At 43.3% G+C, this 19209-nt stretch overlaps 1 protein-coding gene across 1 annotated transcript in view; it reads right to left on the reverse strand.

Annotated features, from left to right (window-relative positions):
• The window catches only part of PLCB1 (phospholipase C beta 1), a 630414-nt gene that overhangs the window by 465031 nt on the left and 146174 nt on the right, over positions 1-19209 (reverse strand). The window lies entirely within an intron of this gene.

A 19209-nucleotide genomic window follows, 5' to 3' on the forward strand; every position in this document is an offset into this window, starting at 1 on the left:
AGCTTAAAATATACAAATCGATGGGTCTCAATGCCATACATCCTGGGGTTCTAAGGGAATTAAGTAATGTGATAGACAGATCCTTGTTTCTTATATTTAAAGACTCTATCGTTACGGGGTCTGTTACATTGGATTGGCGTATAGCCAATATGGTGCTGATATTCAAAAACAGGTGGAAAAAGTGAACCTGGAAACTACAGACCGGTAAGTCTTTCTTCTATAGTGGGTATAATGTTTGAGGGGTTTCTAGGAGATGCTATCATATCAGCATGGGTTTATGAAGGGTCGTTCCTGTGAAATTAATCTGATCAGCTTCTATGAGGAGGTAAGTTCTAGACTGGTAAGTAACTGACATACTCTGATTGGGTCACCGTTACTAGTGAGGTACCACAGGAGTCTATTTGGGGCCCTTTTTTTTATATATTTATTAATCACCTGGTAGAGGGATTGCATAGTAAAATAGCAATATTTGGAGATGATACGAAACTATGTAAGTAAATTAATATAAGAGAGGACACAAGGTGATTGCAAGAGGACCTGGATAAGTTGGGGGTAGAAAAGTGGTACATGAGATTTAACACTGATAAATGTAAGGTTAACTGTAAGCTTAACTGGAGCAACCAGTGTCAGGCAGCTGCAGCCAAGGCAAATAAGATCATCTCTTGCATCATCCATTTATACCCAGGACTGTGACTATAACAAGGGGGCGTCCTCTACGTTTAGAGGCAAGAAGGTTTCTATACCAACATAGAAGGGGGTTCTTTACTGTAAGAGCAGTGAGATTATGTAACGCTCTGCCTGAGGATAGGATGATGGCAAATTTCATAAAAGAGTCCAAGAGGGGCCTGGACGCATATCTTGAGAGATACAACATTACATGTTACAATCACTAATAAGTTTTAAAAAAGTTGGTAAACCAGGGATAATTCCGATTGGACTCAGGAAGGAGTTGTTTCCATTAAATGGAGAAAACTGGCCTCCACCTCACTGTTTTTTTTTCCTTGCTCTGGATCAACATTGCCCACATTGTTGAAATCCTCCAGAAATTCAAGTTTGAGGTATTGGCTCCCCCTTTATATAGTTCTTATCACACAATCACACCTATTCCAACTAACACCTGTTTGATCCCCTCAAGGAGACATTAACCTCTTAATGCCACAGGATGCAAGCTTATGTCTTGTCAGGGGGGTACTTAACACCATCCACACTTACATCCTGTGGATGGTGCAGGCTCAGAAGTGAGCCCGTGCCATCCTGCAGTGTGAACCAGCTGCAACAGTGGGAATTGATGAGAACAGCGATCCTTATTGTTCACCCCCTACAGGTCATGATTAATTACATCACGGCATGTATAGGGTACAAAGAGGGTGTGCTCTCCCTCTGTGATGTGGTCGGCTCTCCGTGATGTAATCGTGGAGGACTGATGGATTGCCACGGTAACCGGACGCCAAAAACACTGGTGTCCCGGCCTACCATGGCCTATGATCGCTATTGTAAGTGGTACGGCATTGCACTACAGGAGTACTGCAATGCATTACCATAGCGACTAGAGCTTTTATGGTTCAAATCCCCTACAGGGACAAAAAAAATGTAAAAAATAAAAACAGTGCAAAAAAACTTTTTGCGCACCTTCCTGTTTGTATATGAAAAAAAGTCTTAAAAATCCCACATATTTGGTGCCATCGTATCCGTAATGATAAAATGAACACACCTTCTATCCTGCAGGGCAAAAACCCTAAAAAAATCCCTTAAAAAAAGGAGGCAAAATCCTTTTTTTTTTATTGAAATCTCTATGAAGATGAAATGTATTGTGGATAATTACTGGCGCAGCCTTGTGTGTGTATACAGTATATATATATATATATATATATATAGTCTCATAGCCTAGTTTATAAATATAATCTGTGCCTAAATGGTTGATTTACAATGTATAGGATTGTGGTAGAAGTTAATCAATTCTTCTTAGGTGTCTCCCTTCCAGTCTTTGTGTTTCCACTATTTATAGTTGCTGTAGTTACTTATAAATGGAAAGAAAGCCAAGGTTACCCTTCACACTGCAGCTATTTTCATACCTCCGGCATCTCGCAGGCCTTGACTACCTTCCTCTTCCACTTTCTGGCGTGCAGAACAGTAGCTCCCACCCAGCAGTCTTCCCACGTCTATCCTTGCACGTTGCAATGAATTTATATACTGAGTTCCACAGATGATTAACTATTTCCAACTCCCCCATGTATGTAAGTCTTTAGGCTCCACAGAAGCAGCTTTTTTGCTGCCTATGGGTAAGTTCACATGTAATGAATTTAGCGCTGTAAATTTTGCTGTGGATCCGCGCCCAAATCCGAGACAAAATTCACCAAATTTGGTGCAGATTTTGATGCAGGTCCACAGCTGATTTTACCCTTTCAAGAAAAGGGATGAGGTCTGCTGCAGGTCCAGCTTTTCAATCAATCGCATATCCTAAAGCCGCTTTCACGCGGCCGAGGAAATCATGCGAGATTTGTACGTTGCAAGACGTACAAATCTTGCATGAATATGAACGCCATGCGTTTGAATGGAGTCAGATATACGAACGGCATGCTCTATATTTGCGCATTCCTTGAAACACATCGCCCATTGTTTTCAATGGCGCCAGAAAAAACATTGCACGGCATGCGGTGTGCGCACAGGTGTGATGCGAAGGCTTTCCATTGAAATCAATGGGAAACACTTCCCCATCATCCAACATGGCTGAAAGCCACCCCGGAGGACCACAACCTAACAAAAGTGATGGGAGGCATTTTTGACAGAAAAACGCCTCGCATCCGCCGGTACATTGCACTTGCACGGGAGCGATATTGGGCCGAGTGTCAACGCCTGATATCGCATTCGACCAACAACAGTTGCTTGGTTATGCTACTGTGTACATGTTATGAGCTTGGTTCTGTGGCTGTAATTATGTTAAAAGCTTGGTTCTGATATCTTATCTATGTAGTGAGGTTGGTTTGTGCTATATTTATGTACTGAGCTTGATTCTGGTGCTGTATTTATGTTATGGGCTTGGCTCTGGTGCTGTATTTATGCTACAAGCTTGTTTCTGATGCTGTTTATATAATGAGTTTCTGATGCTATATTTATGCACCGAGTTTGATTGTAGTGCGGAACTTAGTTTGGCTCTGGTGCTATATATGTGTACTGAGCTTGGTTCTGGTGCTACATTCTATATTATGAGCTTCGTTCTGGTGTAGTATTTATGCACCGAGCTTGGTTCTGCTGCTGTACTTTTTTGTTATGAGCTTGGTTCTGGTGCTGTATATGTGTACTGAGCTTGTGTCTGGTGCCGTATTTAAATTACTGGCTTGGTTCTGGTGCTCTATATGTGTACCGAGCTTGTTTCTGGTGCTGTATTTATATTACTAGCTTGGTTCGGGTGCTGTAATTATGTAATGCGCTTGGTCCTCATACAATGTTTATTCTGATATGGTTATAATGCTATCTTGCTGCTTTCTGCACAAGCAGTATACAGGCAGACTAAATATCAGTATAATGCATATCGCTTCTTTCTCATGACATTTGGGGGGGTGGCATCTGCATAGGGTGCCATCTGAGCTAAGACTAGGACTTTACATATACATTTATTGAATTAATCTGAATTTCCCCTTTAGGTCCACAGATTCAAATGAGGCAAAGCAAACATGACTAACATGTGAAACATAAAAACAACCCAAGAGAAAGAATCATAGTGATGTGGAACATATAATTAATAGAATTTAATCCCGATTCCACTTTGTGCCGGTACCACTGTGCCTGCTACAATGTAACACAAGGGGAGCGCTGAGTCATCTGCTATGTGTAACAAGCAGTCTCCGCAAAACAGCTCCCAAGAGGGGGATAAGAAAATATATTTAGAAGGATTGGAGAAAGAAAATCCAAAGCTTTGCTAAACAGATAAATACAACATAATTGTCATTTAAAGGAAAGTTTCCCTAAGGGGGAAGTACAGATGTAGCAGAGCTGATTGTATCTGATGTATTATTACTGGACTGTGACAACTCAGTAGTTTACTTGTAAGGTACATATAAGAAGTCATGGTACCACGAAGAGTTGTAGCAAATGACAACCTCGGCTTGAGTCCATCTATAAAGCCGCAGAATGTCTACAATAAAAGTCAGTGACCATTACTTCTGCTGGCAGGGATGCTAGTGTGCAGGAACGTACATCACATTGGTAAGGGGCATTAGAAAAAGGAGCAGCAGAATTGAGGAAAATACTAGGGCTCTTCGAATGAATTATTATACGAGCCGTATTAAAGTAGGTCCGCTGAAACTCCCTCCGGCTTTGTTATTTTATTCCTCTTCTACCTGGGCTGATATTTTAAGTTTCTATCAGGTGCTCTTGGGATCCCACCATCTGCTGCAGAGGATTAGAAATAGAGTCCTGTTTAACGATATATGTCAGGTTCAACCTGAATCAGGGCTGGGGAGTTGGAGTCAGAGTCCCATTTTGGTGGAGTCGGAGTCAATAAAATGCACACGCGCCATTGACCAAATGACAAAATCGTTCGCTTTTCACTTGTTGTCCATTTTCTACAGACATAAAAATCATCGTTGGCTCGTCCACTTATCGTTCGGTTTAAACAGCGCTCGTTCAGTACTTCTCAGTCACTTATACAGTAAGGCCTCTATTACATGGGCAATAGAGATATTGCCGCGATAAATGGCAGCGATATAGGAACTGTGTTCTGTGTGATATCACTGCATATTCTCGCAGCAATATCACGATTTTGTGCCCCTTCCCCCAAAAAGTATATGCTGTCCCTGAAAACTATGTGTCCCACAAGAAGGATGGCCACTCCCAAAAAAGAATAAGCCTGCCCCTCAAGAAGTATGTGCACCCAAAGTTGCACGTGGGGCTATAAAGTCACAGGACTCTGCAGCGCTCCTTTTCCGGAATTTTCGGGGGTTTGAAATATAAACCTTACTCTGAAAATAAGGCCTATCTGCCTCAGCGCCCCCCACCCCCCAAAAAAAACAAAACTATACATCACCTAAGAGGCGCCGTCTGCTCCGCCGCTTCAACAGACTTGCTTGTAGTTTTCAGTCAGTGCTTCCTGGTTTGGAGGTTCAAGATCCCCGCCTCCAGAGAGCACTGGCTCTGATTGGTTTTCGAGCTCTGCGGCTCAGCCAATCACTGCAGTGGTTGATGAAGCAATCACAGCCATCGCATTGAAAAGCGATAACATACAACTTCATGCAAACATTGTCAGATTTGAACCTGGGACCCCAGCACTGTAAAGCACCAGTACGAACCCCTGAGCCACACCACCAACCAGGATAAAAAGCCTGAGATTCCAGTTTGCTATGAACTGAACTTTTCATAAAGTTTGACTATTTCAGTTTGTTTAACACTAAAAATAAGTCAATTTATGTAAAACAGCCCCGTAAGTACTTATATTAGCCACAGATCTGCCCAGTCTTATAATTTATGGCTGCGGCTATATTATTCCATATATAATCCATCAATGAGAAATCTTCTCACCATGTAGAAGGTGTCAAAAAGGGATTACAATGGGAGTTGCCTGGATTTGGGCCACCTGACGGTAAATGCTCTCCAGCGTATTTTTTTCCAAGGAACGTTGCATGAATTGAGATATTTTTATGTAATGACACAGAGCAGCGAGCACATCACTTGCAGGAAGTAAGAGCCATTCATTTCCAGAATATGTTAGTGTTCCTTCCAGACTCTACAAACAATAAAACAACAGAAGGTGAACCACAGGAGGTGCCTGCAAGATATTTCCTGCCTAATGCAGCAACCGGACAATAAGGATAAACTTTACTGGTGTATGGAAGTGAAGGTGTAGATTAAGACACGTACAACACCGACGAACAAAAAGCAAAGGTCCCTATTACCAAGTACAAAATCATAGTACCCTACTGAACGGTCAGGCTAGATGGGCCTGTTATGTATAGCTCTATATATTGATATGCAAGCAGAGACATTATGTTAAAGGGGTTGTCCAACTTTATTTTTTATATACTTTGGACCCCCCACCCCATGCCTAAAACTATAGAAGAGCATAATACTCTCAGTGGTGAGTATTATGGCCACTTTAGTACTCTGACACCACATCATCTGCCCCCCCCCTCCCCCCCCGGAATGGCAGCATTCCTTCAAATCAATGTTTGACCCTTTGTACAGGTCTGTAGAGCTATGATTGGGAATTGAAAACCAAGATTACCAATCATTGCTCTACAGACCTGTATAAAGGGTTAAGCATTCATTTGAAGGAAGGCTGCCATCCAATAGGTGGCGCTGTAGAGGTATTGTTTCATCTTCCTTATTTGCATATTACCCAGAGGAGCATAGATGGCCTTATAAGTCTCCTCACTCACCTTCTTTATGCTCTCCCTAAGGAGAGATGTTACCGTATCCAACTTCTGGCCCATTGACATCCCGATAAGTTGTCTTGTGAGCTTCTAATGGTGAAACCCTGGCACTTTTATGGGGCATCACTGATGACATCCCATGTTAGGGCCTTCTCTTGGCTGCATTGGTCATGTAGGTAAACAACCATGTGACTTTTGCAGCTAAAGTAAACAGAAGGTTGGCGGTCCGGAGTGATGGCGGGGGAGCAGCGTGGCAGCGGGGAGGTGAATATGTATGTTTTTTTTCATATATGATTCCTCCTCCCTCTGCCAACAATACAGAAAACCCCTTTAATCCTTTATATGTAAAAGGCAAGACATATTAGCAATGCTTCACTTCTTAAAAAGTATATTCTCCAAAAAATATGTGTACCCTCTTCCTGAGATGCACTACCCTAAAAAGTATGTGTTTCGCCTAAAAACTATGTATACTCTCTTACCTGAATAGTATTTGCTCCATTTAAGAAATGCGTATCCCCACCCAAACCGTATGTGTCTTTCCTGGAAAGTATGTTTCTCCTGAAAAGTGAGTGCTCCCTGCAGAAAAGTGTGTGCCCCCTCCCTCAAAAAGTATATGCTGTCCCTGAAAACTATGTGCCCGCCAAGAAGGATGGCCACTCCCAAAATAGAATAAGCCTGCCCTCAAAAAGTATGTGCACCCAAAAATTATGTTCTCTACCCCCTGTTGTATAGAACTCTTTATGAAGGATAAGATCTCCGAAAACATGAGCAAGCATGATTCCAAGAACGGCTGAACGTATTATTGCTCGAGAGGAAAAATAGTCAAATGACGGATACCATGATGGACCCTGATGGACCTCAATGTAAGTCAATGGGTCAAGTGCAAGTGGTATCCGTTGGGCAGTGGAGCTGGCACTGTATCATGGCTTCTAATGGGAACAATGATCTGGATGTCAACAGAGTCTCATGTGATTGTGATTTAAATTGCATTCAACAATGTTTGGCCTTTGGATCCTATTGTTGTATATACAGGAATATATACATAGGGTATATACGCACCCAGATAATCCATCATCCTGATGTGCGGCATTATACAATCACTAGTCTGACGGTTTGCAGCCTCATTACTCTTCACATCTTCCTTTCATACACAAATGTCAAATGTAATTTGTTTGCTATAAATCTGCTAAGCGTTTTGTTTCAATTATGGCATTCTGTAACTTCCAGAGGAATAGCTAGGGTTTAACACCAATTAGCAGAGTGTTATTAGCATGGTAAGAGTTTCCATTTTCATTAAGACTATGTGGCAGCATAGTCTCTGAGTGTTGGGAAGGCGCTGAATGCCTCGTGAAAGAAACAGGTTGACGGCTCATGATGGTAACTTGCAAGCTGAATAATTGACCCTAAATCCAAAACTTGGTGGATGTTGTCCTCTGATTACCTTCCTGGAAGGTTCACAATAGAAGCATATAAATGCCTACTGTCCGGACAGGAAAGGGGACTGTGGCTCAGTAGTTCGTTCTAAACCTTGTAGCACTTTTTAGCTTGGCAGCACTGAGGCCTGGGTTGGCATCTAACCAACTGCAAGGGGTTAATATGTTCTCCCGACCTTCACATGGTTTCCCTCCTCTACCCCATTAGCCTACATTTGCTTGTGATCCAAAAATTAGATCTTGAGGTGACAGATATGTATCTCCCAATTGCTTTATTCCCCTTGCCTATATAGCGCCAACATAGTGTGTTGGACTGTACACAGATTGTCATCACCTCGGCCGGTTTGACATCTGCGTTGGATCCGCTTGTTGGAGGTTCCCTCACAGATTTGGCTCAAAATACCAGAAGAAAAAGTACTGCAAGCAGCACTTTTTCCTCCATCCAAAAGCTGGGCAGCTTGGCGGAAACCAAACATTATAGTCAATGGCGTCTGTTTGGCGTTGTTTGGTTTCATCCTGATAGGGAACTGTTTGACCATGGGGATTTTCCTTTCCTTTTCCCCGAATGGAACAAGAAAGTGGAACCCCCGGGCGCAGGTGTGAAACCACCATTAAGGGCCATTTACATGGGGTGACAATCGCTCAAAATTTGTTCAATCGAACAAAATTAAGTGCTAATCGTGCCATGTAAAGGCAAAAAAAGTGTTTAATATTCGTTTACTTCTCGTTATTGCTGGCCTTCAGTCGCCATAAAAAACATTGTTGGATCGCGGATTCCTCGATGCGTGTAAAATCTCCCCACTCAGTGCTTCGAACATTGAGCGAGAAGCCTCGCCATCCAGCGGTGAACACTGCCTGTATGAATGCTCTGCACAAGGACTAATGACCTTAGCGGTGACATCAGCTCTCATGCAGATTATGTTGGTGCTACATACATAAGGAATGAATACTTGAGCCTCTTGGCCACATCTGCCGTAAATATACAGCGGGCAAAAGAGGAAACAAAAAGGCTGTGTCCTCATGGAGTTAGGCCAATTTCACATGGGCGAGTGCGGTATCACGGATGTACCATTTCCCCACGGATGCGATCCTTTGTCTAAAAGCGGAGGATTGGCAAGTGTATCCAATTGTTTTCAATAGGAAACCTCACACGCCGTGTGGCACTTCTGCTGGCCCCATTGAGGGAATACCAAAGAATAGGGTTCATATTCGAGCGAGATTAGTGTGTCTCGCAATGCACAAATCCTGTGTGAAACCAGCCTTATAGTATCCCCTGTCTGAAATTTCTGAATTCGAAACTAACAAAGGTGTGTGTCTGTGTGAAGGTGGCCCCCCCTGCCCAGCTCCTTAATCAGGACTTTTAGGCCTCATGTCCACGGGCAAAAGAAAAATTAAAATCCGCAGCGGATTTTAACTCTTCTCCTGACCGCGGATCCGCATCCCATAGGGATGCATTGACCACCCGCGGGTAGATAAATACCCGCGGATGGTCAATAAAAGTGATTTTCAAAAAAATGGAGCATGAAAAAATCTGGACCATGCTCCATTTTCATGCGGGTCTCCCGCGGGGACGGCTCCCGCAGGCTTCTATTGAAGCCTATGGAAGCCGTCCGGATCCGCGGGAGACAAAAATCGGAATTTACTCACCCGCTCCGGATCTTCCCTTCGTCGCGGCTTCATCTTCTCTCCGTCGCGGCCAGATTTTTTTCTTCGGGCCGGCGCATGTGCGGGGCACGCAACCGACGTGCCCTGCGCATCCGCCGGGCTGAAGAAAGAAGATCCGGCCGAGATGGAGAGAAGATGAAGTCGCAGCGAAGGGAAGATCCGGAGCGGGCGAGAGGTGAGTTAATTCTTATTTTTATGCCTCATGTCCGCGGGGCAGGAGGGACCCGCTACGGATTCTCCATGGAGAATCCGGAGCGGGCCTGATTTTCCCCGTGGACATGAGGCCTTAGGACCCTCATTTAGCTAGAGTACTAGGCGTTTTAAAGGACCAGGCATTCAATAGCTAGGTATGGCTATTTGATTTTAATGGCAATGCTGTAGTACTTGTTTTATCCTGTGGTGGTGCTGTGATGAAATTTAACACTTGCTGCTGACTGATTGCTGATGGTCATCTTACAGACTTTTCACAAGATGAAATAGTTTAAATGACGTGCCGCAAGTTGCGGTAAATTCTGCACCAAAATCCTCAACTGCCTGCGGAATTGAAAATGCCTTTAAACCTGCCTGTAATTCTGCATCAAAATCTACAGTTAGGGCTTATTTACAGGAACGCATTCGAGTATTGAGCATGCAAAAATTGCATGCACAATACGGAGTGAATAGAACCCATTGATTTCAATGGGTTGGGTCACGTGCATTTCGGTTGCGCAAAAGAGGTCCCTTTTAATCCCTGTATACAGCCCCTTATCCTGTATAGCTGGGGCATACTGACTTATGTGCTAGGATGTTGCAGCTCCAGAATTCCCCGTAGTCCTTTGATTGTGTGAAAGTCATTGAATTATACAATTGTATCAAGAGAAAGCTGTTCTAGAAGTGATATTGTAAGTATTCGATGTCTGACGTAAAGCTTTGGAGCTTCTTTCTCCAATACTTCTAACACTCCTGGAAGCATTCCGTTTGTATAGTGAAGGCTGTTATGTGATTTCCTCCTGCCCTTTAGGTCGTTGAAAATGTACATTTTCTTTTCTACTTTACTGAGAAAATAGAATTCTGTTTCCGACTTCTTGAATGTCAGGCAATTTTATGAAGTGTGTGTTTCAAATGATTGTCAATGCTTCAATGCTGCATATAAATCCATATACTCCTGCCTTGAAAGTATGTAATAGCGGTCCCACAGCAGACACTGCTATCCGCTTGTAATCTTGTTAGTAAATCAAGGAATTAGAATAGATTGTCCGTTTACTGCTATTATATTATCACTATAGCATCGTAAATTACTTCTCAATGATAAGAATACTGTGTTTCCCCTGAAAATAAGGCCCTGTCTTATATAATTTTTTTGCCCCAAAATAGGCATTAGGTCTTATTTTCAGGGAAGGTCTTATCTTACTTACCTAGAAGGCTTGGTCCGGTCCTCCTGTTGCTTTCCGGAGCACCGGCGCGTCCTGCAATCCTTGGCCACCCACAGAAGATCACTTTCTGGTTATGGGATTCATAAATCCTTTCTCCAGGAAGCGATGGCTCTGATTGGTTATGGAGTGCTGCTCAGCTAATCAATGCAGTGCTTGATGAACCATTATGATGGCTATGATTGGTTCATCCAGTGCTGCATTGATTGGCTGAGCAGCGCTCGATGAACAAATCCCAGCCGCCACGTTCTGGAGGCGTGATTTAGGAATTGGCTGAGCTGTGGCATTGATTGGTCAATTCAGAAATCCTGCCTCCACAACGCGATGGCTGTGAATGGTTCTTCGATGGCTGCTCAGCCAATGAATGCAGCGCTGGATGAATCAATCACAGCCATAGCATTGGTTCATCGAGTGCTGCATTGATTGGCTGAGCAGCGCTCAAGAACCAATCAGAGTCATCCCTTCCTAGAGGCAGGATTTGCGAATCCCGTAACCAGGAAGTGATTTTCTGTGGGCGGCTGAGGACTGCAGGACGCGCCAAAGCTCGGGAAAGTGGCAAGAGGACCCGGACCAAGCCTTCTAGGTAAATAAAATAAGACCTTCTCTGAATGTAAGACCTAGCATGTCTTTTGTGGCAAACACTTAATATAAGACAGGGCCTTATTTGGGGGGAAACATGGTGGCAAACTAAAATTTTAGCAAAGTTTGATTCAAAACAGGGTTCTACTGGTTTGGTTCGCTCAACACTATTGATGACCTATCCTGAGGGTAAGTCATTAAAAATTAAACCCCTTGCTGTTAAGTGCCAGAGACCACAGGACACATTCACAGCTCTTGTGGAGTCCATGCTTGGGCGGCAGGTAGGTTGCCAACACAGTATGAGACCAGCAGTTCTAATTTTATAAACATATATTACAATGAACCTCACCCCAGTGTCTGGTATTGGAAAATGTCCAACTTCATTACTGACCTCTTACAATCCCATGAAGTTGGTCCGGGGCAGGAAACTCTAAATCCTTGATAAATCTGCGCATTATAAATATAAATTACACCCACCACTCAGTTGACTATGGCTGCATTGTTGACTATGGAAAAAGCATTCTTCAACCGCTGCGCTCCAGTACAGACGCCACATTTACTAAGCCGGTGTTTGCATGATTTACAAAAATATGTTTATTTTATGAAATTATCTACTGTGCTTTCTGACTTTAGGTAACATTTTATGAAGCCGCTCTACAAAGGAGCCTTTATACTTGGAAGAATAAATTCTGAGAATATTTTACAGTGTGGGATTCGAAAACTGCTCGGCTTTAGGAACACGACAGCCAGATCGCTAAGTAGGCTTAAAGAACATCTCCAGTCACAGTTGATAATACATCAATGATACAGAAGCTTAACAGCCATGCTTTTCATTACCATGGCAGGAATATGGGTTATTTTGTACTCGCTGTATCCCCATGCTGAGTATTGCCATTTGGACCACCTGTCAAGAAGAACGTGGGATCGGGTTTAAGCCTTGTTTTACTCATGTGACTCAATGGAAAAATGGTTGTCACTGTTCCCCCCCCCCCTGCACAATTGTCCTGTAAGCTATAAGGAAATGCTTGCTTCATCGATCATAATGACCACAATACTCTACTTCATTCAATGGGCAAAAATATAGTCCTGAAAAGGTAGGTTATGTCCGTATCTAAATGGATCTGCTCTTGATAGTGATATTTCACCTTGGACCCAAATTAAAGGTGTATTATGGGCATTTAGTTTCTTTCTGTATAGATGACTTAGGCTTAGGATAGGTCATCACTAGTTGATCAGCGGGGTCTGTCACTTGGGACCCCTGGTGATTACTTGATCTTAGCCCTTGCAGTCACTGCAATGGGGCCAGATGGCCACACTGGGGTTAGAGCTGGAAGTGTAATAGAATGCTACTCTCCCATTGAAATCAATAGGAGCTATGACTTCTACAGCAATTCCGTCTCAAACCCCAATGCAGTCAGAGACATCAACATCTCTCAGGACCCCTGTCGGTCAACTACTGATGACCTATCCTGAGGATATTAAATAGCATATAACACATCCCCAATCCCCTTTTGTAAACCCCCTTTTGGAGCCCTCCCCCTACAGATGTGACAGGCATACAATTAGTAGATCAGGTGTATACTACCTCAATAACATATTGGCTTGTCCAGGGGCATCTGAGAAACTAATGTCAACCAGCTAAAACCATCCATGCCCTCCCACACACAGCGGCATCCCCCGGCTCAACAGCGCACGCTCCGAGCATGAAGTCTGCTGTATGCGCCAGTTTCAAGGCCCGTTTCAGTCGAGTGTATTGTAACACATCCATAATAAAAATCCGTAATACAGATGTGTTACAGAGGACATCACCATCAATATTTCATCAGTTTTCCATCAGTGTTTGTCTCCATATTTGCTGTCATTCTATTGGTCCATATTTGCCCAATAGAAAATAATACCAAAATGGGGAGAAAAACTGGCTGCATTTAAAAAAAACAAAAACGGATGTGCAGGGATGTACAGATTATGCATGGGCCCCATAGTGAAACGCAGAATGGGGCCTCTTCCACGAGGAATTAACGCCGCGCCCCAGCAGTTTTTAGAAAACAGGATTAGTAGTTAGCACTGTTGCCTTACAGCACTGGGGTCCTGGGTTGAAACCTGATCAAGGGCAACATCTGCATGGAGTTTGTATGTTTTTCCTGCATGTCTTCACACGAACGCATGCATGCAGCGTTTTTGCAGAACGCACGTTGATATTTTGCGTGTACATGGGCATGACTTCCTGTACTTTCTGCATGCGCAAGTCATGCGCAAATGCGTGCTTAAAAAAACAAATGCACTGATGCACCCTGCCATAATTAGTCTAATGACTTCAAGATGTGTTTTTTCTGAGCAATTACACAGTAGCTTCACGCATCTCCTAGCGTACTTTTCGCATCCCTATTGACTTCTATGGGGACTTTTGGTGTACAAATGTGTAGGGAAGTAGAGCGTGTTGCGGGTTTTTTTTTTTTGCGCGACCAAAATACGGAGAAAAAAATATGTTTATGTGAATGAACTCATTGAAATCAATGGGTTCTAATCTCTGTATTTTGCGCATGCAAACTTTGCATGCGCAAATACGCCCGAGTGAAGCCAGCCTAAGGAAATAAGCTCCCCTGTATTTTGATCTAACCCTAAAGTGTCCAGCCCGTTTAACATTTATCAGCTATCCACAGGACAGTTGATACATTTATGATCAGTGGTGGTCAAAAAAGCTGTGAGCCCCAACTATCATGAGAACATAGGTCCTGTGCCACCTTTTCCTCCTCACAGCACCCCCTGTGGTGTGGAGGAATACAGTGCAGTTCCATTCAACTTTATGGAATGGCCACTGAATAGTCTTCAGGAATCCCATGGAGTAGTAGGGTGGACACCACTATAGGCAAGTCATGCAGTGAGAAGTAAAGGGTAACACAACTCCCCCTTTTATGATCGATGGGGGTCCCGGCACTCTGACAGTTATCACTTCTCCTGTGGGTAGTTGATAAGTTGCTATGATACAACAAGGTTATGCAAGTTCAATGAACTGTGATAAAACGATGCCTTTTCTATCTGTGTATACACATCATTTATATACCTTGACATTTAGTTTTAATTAAATAGCATTAGAAGAAACATTCACAACTGATAAAGTGTTTTGCTGGAATCTGCATCTGTCGGTATTAAATATCCCTCATACGGCTGCGGAATATTAAAATTAGTCATTAGCACGAAGAATACTGTCTACATGACTGATTCTAATTCCTATCAGGTAGTAATATCTCTAGCGCTATATGTTTCAATAACAGGAAGTCAAACATTGGAGCGTCAAATGGGATATAATTAAATCAGGTCTGCTTATATAATGATGCCGGATAGTCTGCGTTCTGAAAGTATAACAACTATGTATTCTGCAAGGAACATTAGTCACACCGAGGTGAAAGAAGCGAGGAACCCGACGATGTACATTCATTATACATTGAATTGTTTATGCCAAAGGAATTTTCGGATGAAAGGTAAAAAAAAACAAAAACCTCACCTTCAAGTTAATAACTTAGGTCGTAGCTGTTAAAATTCACTGGGACTACAATATTTAAGCTTCTGGCTGGGTGAGATAAAGCTGAACTTCACTTACTCATCTCAAATGGCTTTTATTAGGTTATGAGTGGGAACTTCAGTCAACGATGTATTTGTATCATGTCCTCTAACTATCAGGGGGAAACAAACTGTGAACACGGGTTATGGTCCATGAAAGGCCAACATGTAGGTCTGCACCATTGCTCTAACTCTGTAGAAGTCTGACATACTCCTAAAATTAAAAAAAAATCTTCTTATTTGTATAGAGCCAACTTATTCCGCCGCGCTTTCAGGTAATTTTATTTATTACCCCACCACCACCAGGCTGGATACTCATTTTACCGACCCCAAAAGGATGGAAGTCAATCTTGAGCAGGCAACCTGAACCACGTGGGGATTGAACTTGCAACCTTCAGGTCGTGAGCAAGAGCTTAGGACTGCATTTCTGTTTCTTTAACACTCTGCACCACATGAGGCTCCGATGTTCTAACATTTTAGCGTGGACTCATGCACCTATAGGTCTAAACTGAACTGAAAAATGTCCCCTTCTCTGTTGACTGATGACCTTCAACGGCTGTTGGTAGACATCTTGCGTTCCATCTGTGGCACGCCTGTGCCGCAATGAAGAAACGGACGCATACTCTATGTCTACCTCCCATTTGGGAAAGACATCACGTATATGTGCTGTTCCCAATGAGGTGTAGGCATGCCATAGATGGAACGCAATGCATTAATGTCGTTACGTCTGTACAGCGCTCAGTGATACTTATGTTTTAGATCAATGTCCTAGACTGGCTTTATACAAGTGTACCAAGGCCGCATTTACGCATCCGTAATATGGACTAGTGTACCAGCTCGAGTATAGGTCTAGTGACTTGAACTCAGAACATCATAGGGATCTATGATGTTCTGAGTTTGGGTCACCAGACATGCAGTCAGGCAGGGATACTCATCAATATTGCAGATGCATAAATGCAGCCATAACATGCTCATGTGAAATCGGCCTTGAGCAAATCATTACTCGAAGCATATAATACAAGCCAACTTTTGGAGAAAATTAGACAAGCTAGAGGAAGTCGTTAGGTACCCAACTAAATATGAATATTCAAGTCATGACTAACATACGACCATAGATCTAACACATTCCCTGCTACATAGCAGTGCTATCAAAAGCACATCAGAAGCATAGACTTTGATGAATAGACCCAAGGTAGCAGTCAAAGCAACTCCTGCAGGCCAATCAGCTACGGAGGCCATTGACGATTGATGTTCTTCACCACTGGAAGGGAATAGTTAAGTTGGCAGGAGAAAATTGGATATAGACCACAAAGAGACCAAGAAAAGGGGAAAAAGTCAAAGGGAACTAAGCCGTCTGAACCAAGTGTTGCGATGAAGGCCCATGGTTACTTGTTACCTTAGAAACTTGCACTCAGATGATAACAAGAATCAGGTTTTCCTCTTAATTATAGGCTGCTCACGGCATGGTCAGACCAAAGGGAGCTTCCATAGGTAGTTTGCAAAATCAATTTTTACAGACATCACTACCCTCATGGGTCCTGTAGATGCATTCCCAAATTAATAAAATTAGAATAGACCTATAAACTTTCTGTCTTTGCAAGTGTGGTCCTCTAGATGTCGAAAAGAAGATGCAGGGATGTGCTGTTTGTGCTGAGAGCTTCATAACTCAACATTTGACCCCCAGTGATCGCCTCTTTCAGACTGGGGTCAACGTGTATGCATGCACCAATTAATCCACCTGTCACTATAGTTATTAATTATCCCAATAAATCCTGAAATGTTGACCTCATGTGCTCTCTTGAGGAGCCCTGCTAAGAAATCATCACAAGGTCCTGTAGGACTATGACAAGGGAATAATCTGAGAACTCCCTGCAGTATAAAAACCATCTCCTGTAATACTAGAAGAACTTCGTCAATTAAAGGGGTTGTACCATAATTTTTTAGTTATTCCCTATCCACAGGATAGGGGATAATTTGCTGATCAGCGGGGGTCTCACTGCTAAGACTCCTGTCAATCTTACGAACAGGGATTCCGTGTCCTCCCTCCTCCTGCCTGGGGGGGTTACTCCTCACAGTGAGGAGGAGACTGAGTGGAGCTCTGTCCTGCATGTGCAGTAGCGCTCCATTCACATTCAATGGGCCTGTGGAGATAGTGGAGTGGCACCCGCATGGGTATGTTCGTCAGCCCCAATGAAATGAATGGGGCGCTGACCGCTCTTGTGCGGCCAGTGCTCTATTCAGAGTGATGTCACTGCAGTGCGAAGAAGCGAAGAGGGGGGCACAAGACTCCTGTTCAGTGAGCCCCCGACCGATCATCAAGTTATCCCCTATCCTGTTGATAGGGGGTAACTTGAAATTTCAGTACAACCTCTCTAAGCACTCCCTACATACCAACTGACATTAAAAATTAACCCTTACATTACTCAGCCATGTGTCATAGTACAGTATGTATCTAGTTAACAAAGCCAAACGAACAATCCTTCTATGCAGCACGCAGAGGATATTTCTAGATCCCCCAGGCAGCAGTTATTAGTGGTTCCTCAGCGCAGATACTTCATTAACGTTCAGTTGGCTTCATTCCCAGGTGACTCATAACTTGTCTCACCTGTGAAATCCTCATTTCTGCTGACATGTCATATTTCAAGTTCTTTTCAGTATGGCTGGTTTCAAGATCAGGCTACTTTATTTCCCCGGACTATGTATGATTTGATGGGTTTCTGTTTATGGGCTGTTCTCATACATGCGTTCACAAAACGCTGTGTTCAAAATCGCGGCATTTTACTGGATTTCGTGCAGCATTTTCAAATGCATGGTACAGCGGTTAACAGCTTTCTAGTGCACCCATCATTGGGATGAGGTGCGTCAAAAAACGCTGAAACACACAAAAATAGAACAGTACTCAAAAATCGTGGGGCTAGAAATGCTGCATCCGAGCGCAGACCTGCAAAGCCCAATTGAATTTAATGGCGGCGTACCGCGATTAGCGCAGCGTTTCAAACTAATCTCGGTAAGAAGCGGGCTGTGTGAGAGCGGCTTTAGTCTGATAAGAATAAACGCAATATATGGATGGAATTGTCTGCAGGATGCAGCGCAGATGCGGATTTTGCAAATGCGACCTGTCGGAGCGGAAGTCTCCACGCCGACCTAAGTATAGTGGATGGGGCTTGTAACTACAGGCACGGCTCGCGTAGATTTCAATGCGAGCCATGCCTGTAGTTACAAGCGCCGGCCACTACACAGACGTTGGTGTGAAGGCCTCCGCTCCGACCTCTGTGTATTTGCGACGCTGACAGCACGCACCCGCTCAGCTGATCGGTCGGGGTCACGATCAACTATTGATGACCTATCCCAATGACAGGTCATAAATAGTACGGTATTTCCCTGGAAAACCACCTTAATTCTGCAGCAGAAAGCCGTTCCTTTGTGGAATTTAATATTTCGGTTTTGAAGTCAAAACGCGCAAATTTTAACAGGTGCGGAATTCAAGCCCCATAGGGATAATATTGCAACGCAGAAATGTCCAGACTAATTCCATTCTGTGTGAAAGGTCCCTATGGTGGTGGCTGTTATGGTACTATTTTATGAGACCCTCAGGAAGTAGTGACTTTAGGCTGGATTCATACAGGTGTATGCATATTTGCGCATGCATGAGCACAGCGGTTTTGTGGAACGAACATTACTTTTTTGCGCAATTGCGTACGCAAAAAAAAAGTATGCACCAAAGCTCACGGCCATAATGAGTCTAATGAGTTCCAGATGTGTTCTTTTTCCTGCGCCAATATGCAGTGCGTCCCTTATCTGCTAGCGTACGGCGTGTGTATTTGCGCATCCCCATTGGCTACTGTAGAGACTTTTGGAAAAAAAGAGCATGCTGCGATTATTTTTTTTGGAGCAAAAAAATGCGCATATGAACAAATCCATTCAGCTCAATGAGTTCTATTCACTGCGTATTGCGAGCACAAATACGCCCGTGCGAATCCAGCCTAATTCTGATATTTTTTTTTCAGTCCTAAAGCCTGACCATGGAAAAATAATATGAAAAAATCATTCAAAAATCCATCCCTCAAAAAAAATGTACACGACACGCACCGATACACGTGCTCAGGTATTAACGCGTCCCTGTCACGGTGTGTGTAATTATGAACATTATCCCAAACACACAATAATAGCCCCTAGCTGTCGGTTTTATGTTCTACTATG

This window comes from Eleutherodactylus coqui, chromosome 3, assembly GCF_035609145.1.
Source record: "Eleutherodactylus coqui strain aEleCoq1 chromosome 3, aEleCoq1.hap1, whole genome shotgun sequence".
Taxonomy (NCBI): domain Eukaryota; kingdom Metazoa; phylum Chordata; class Amphibia; order Anura; family Eleutherodactylidae; genus Eleutherodactylus; species Eleutherodactylus coqui.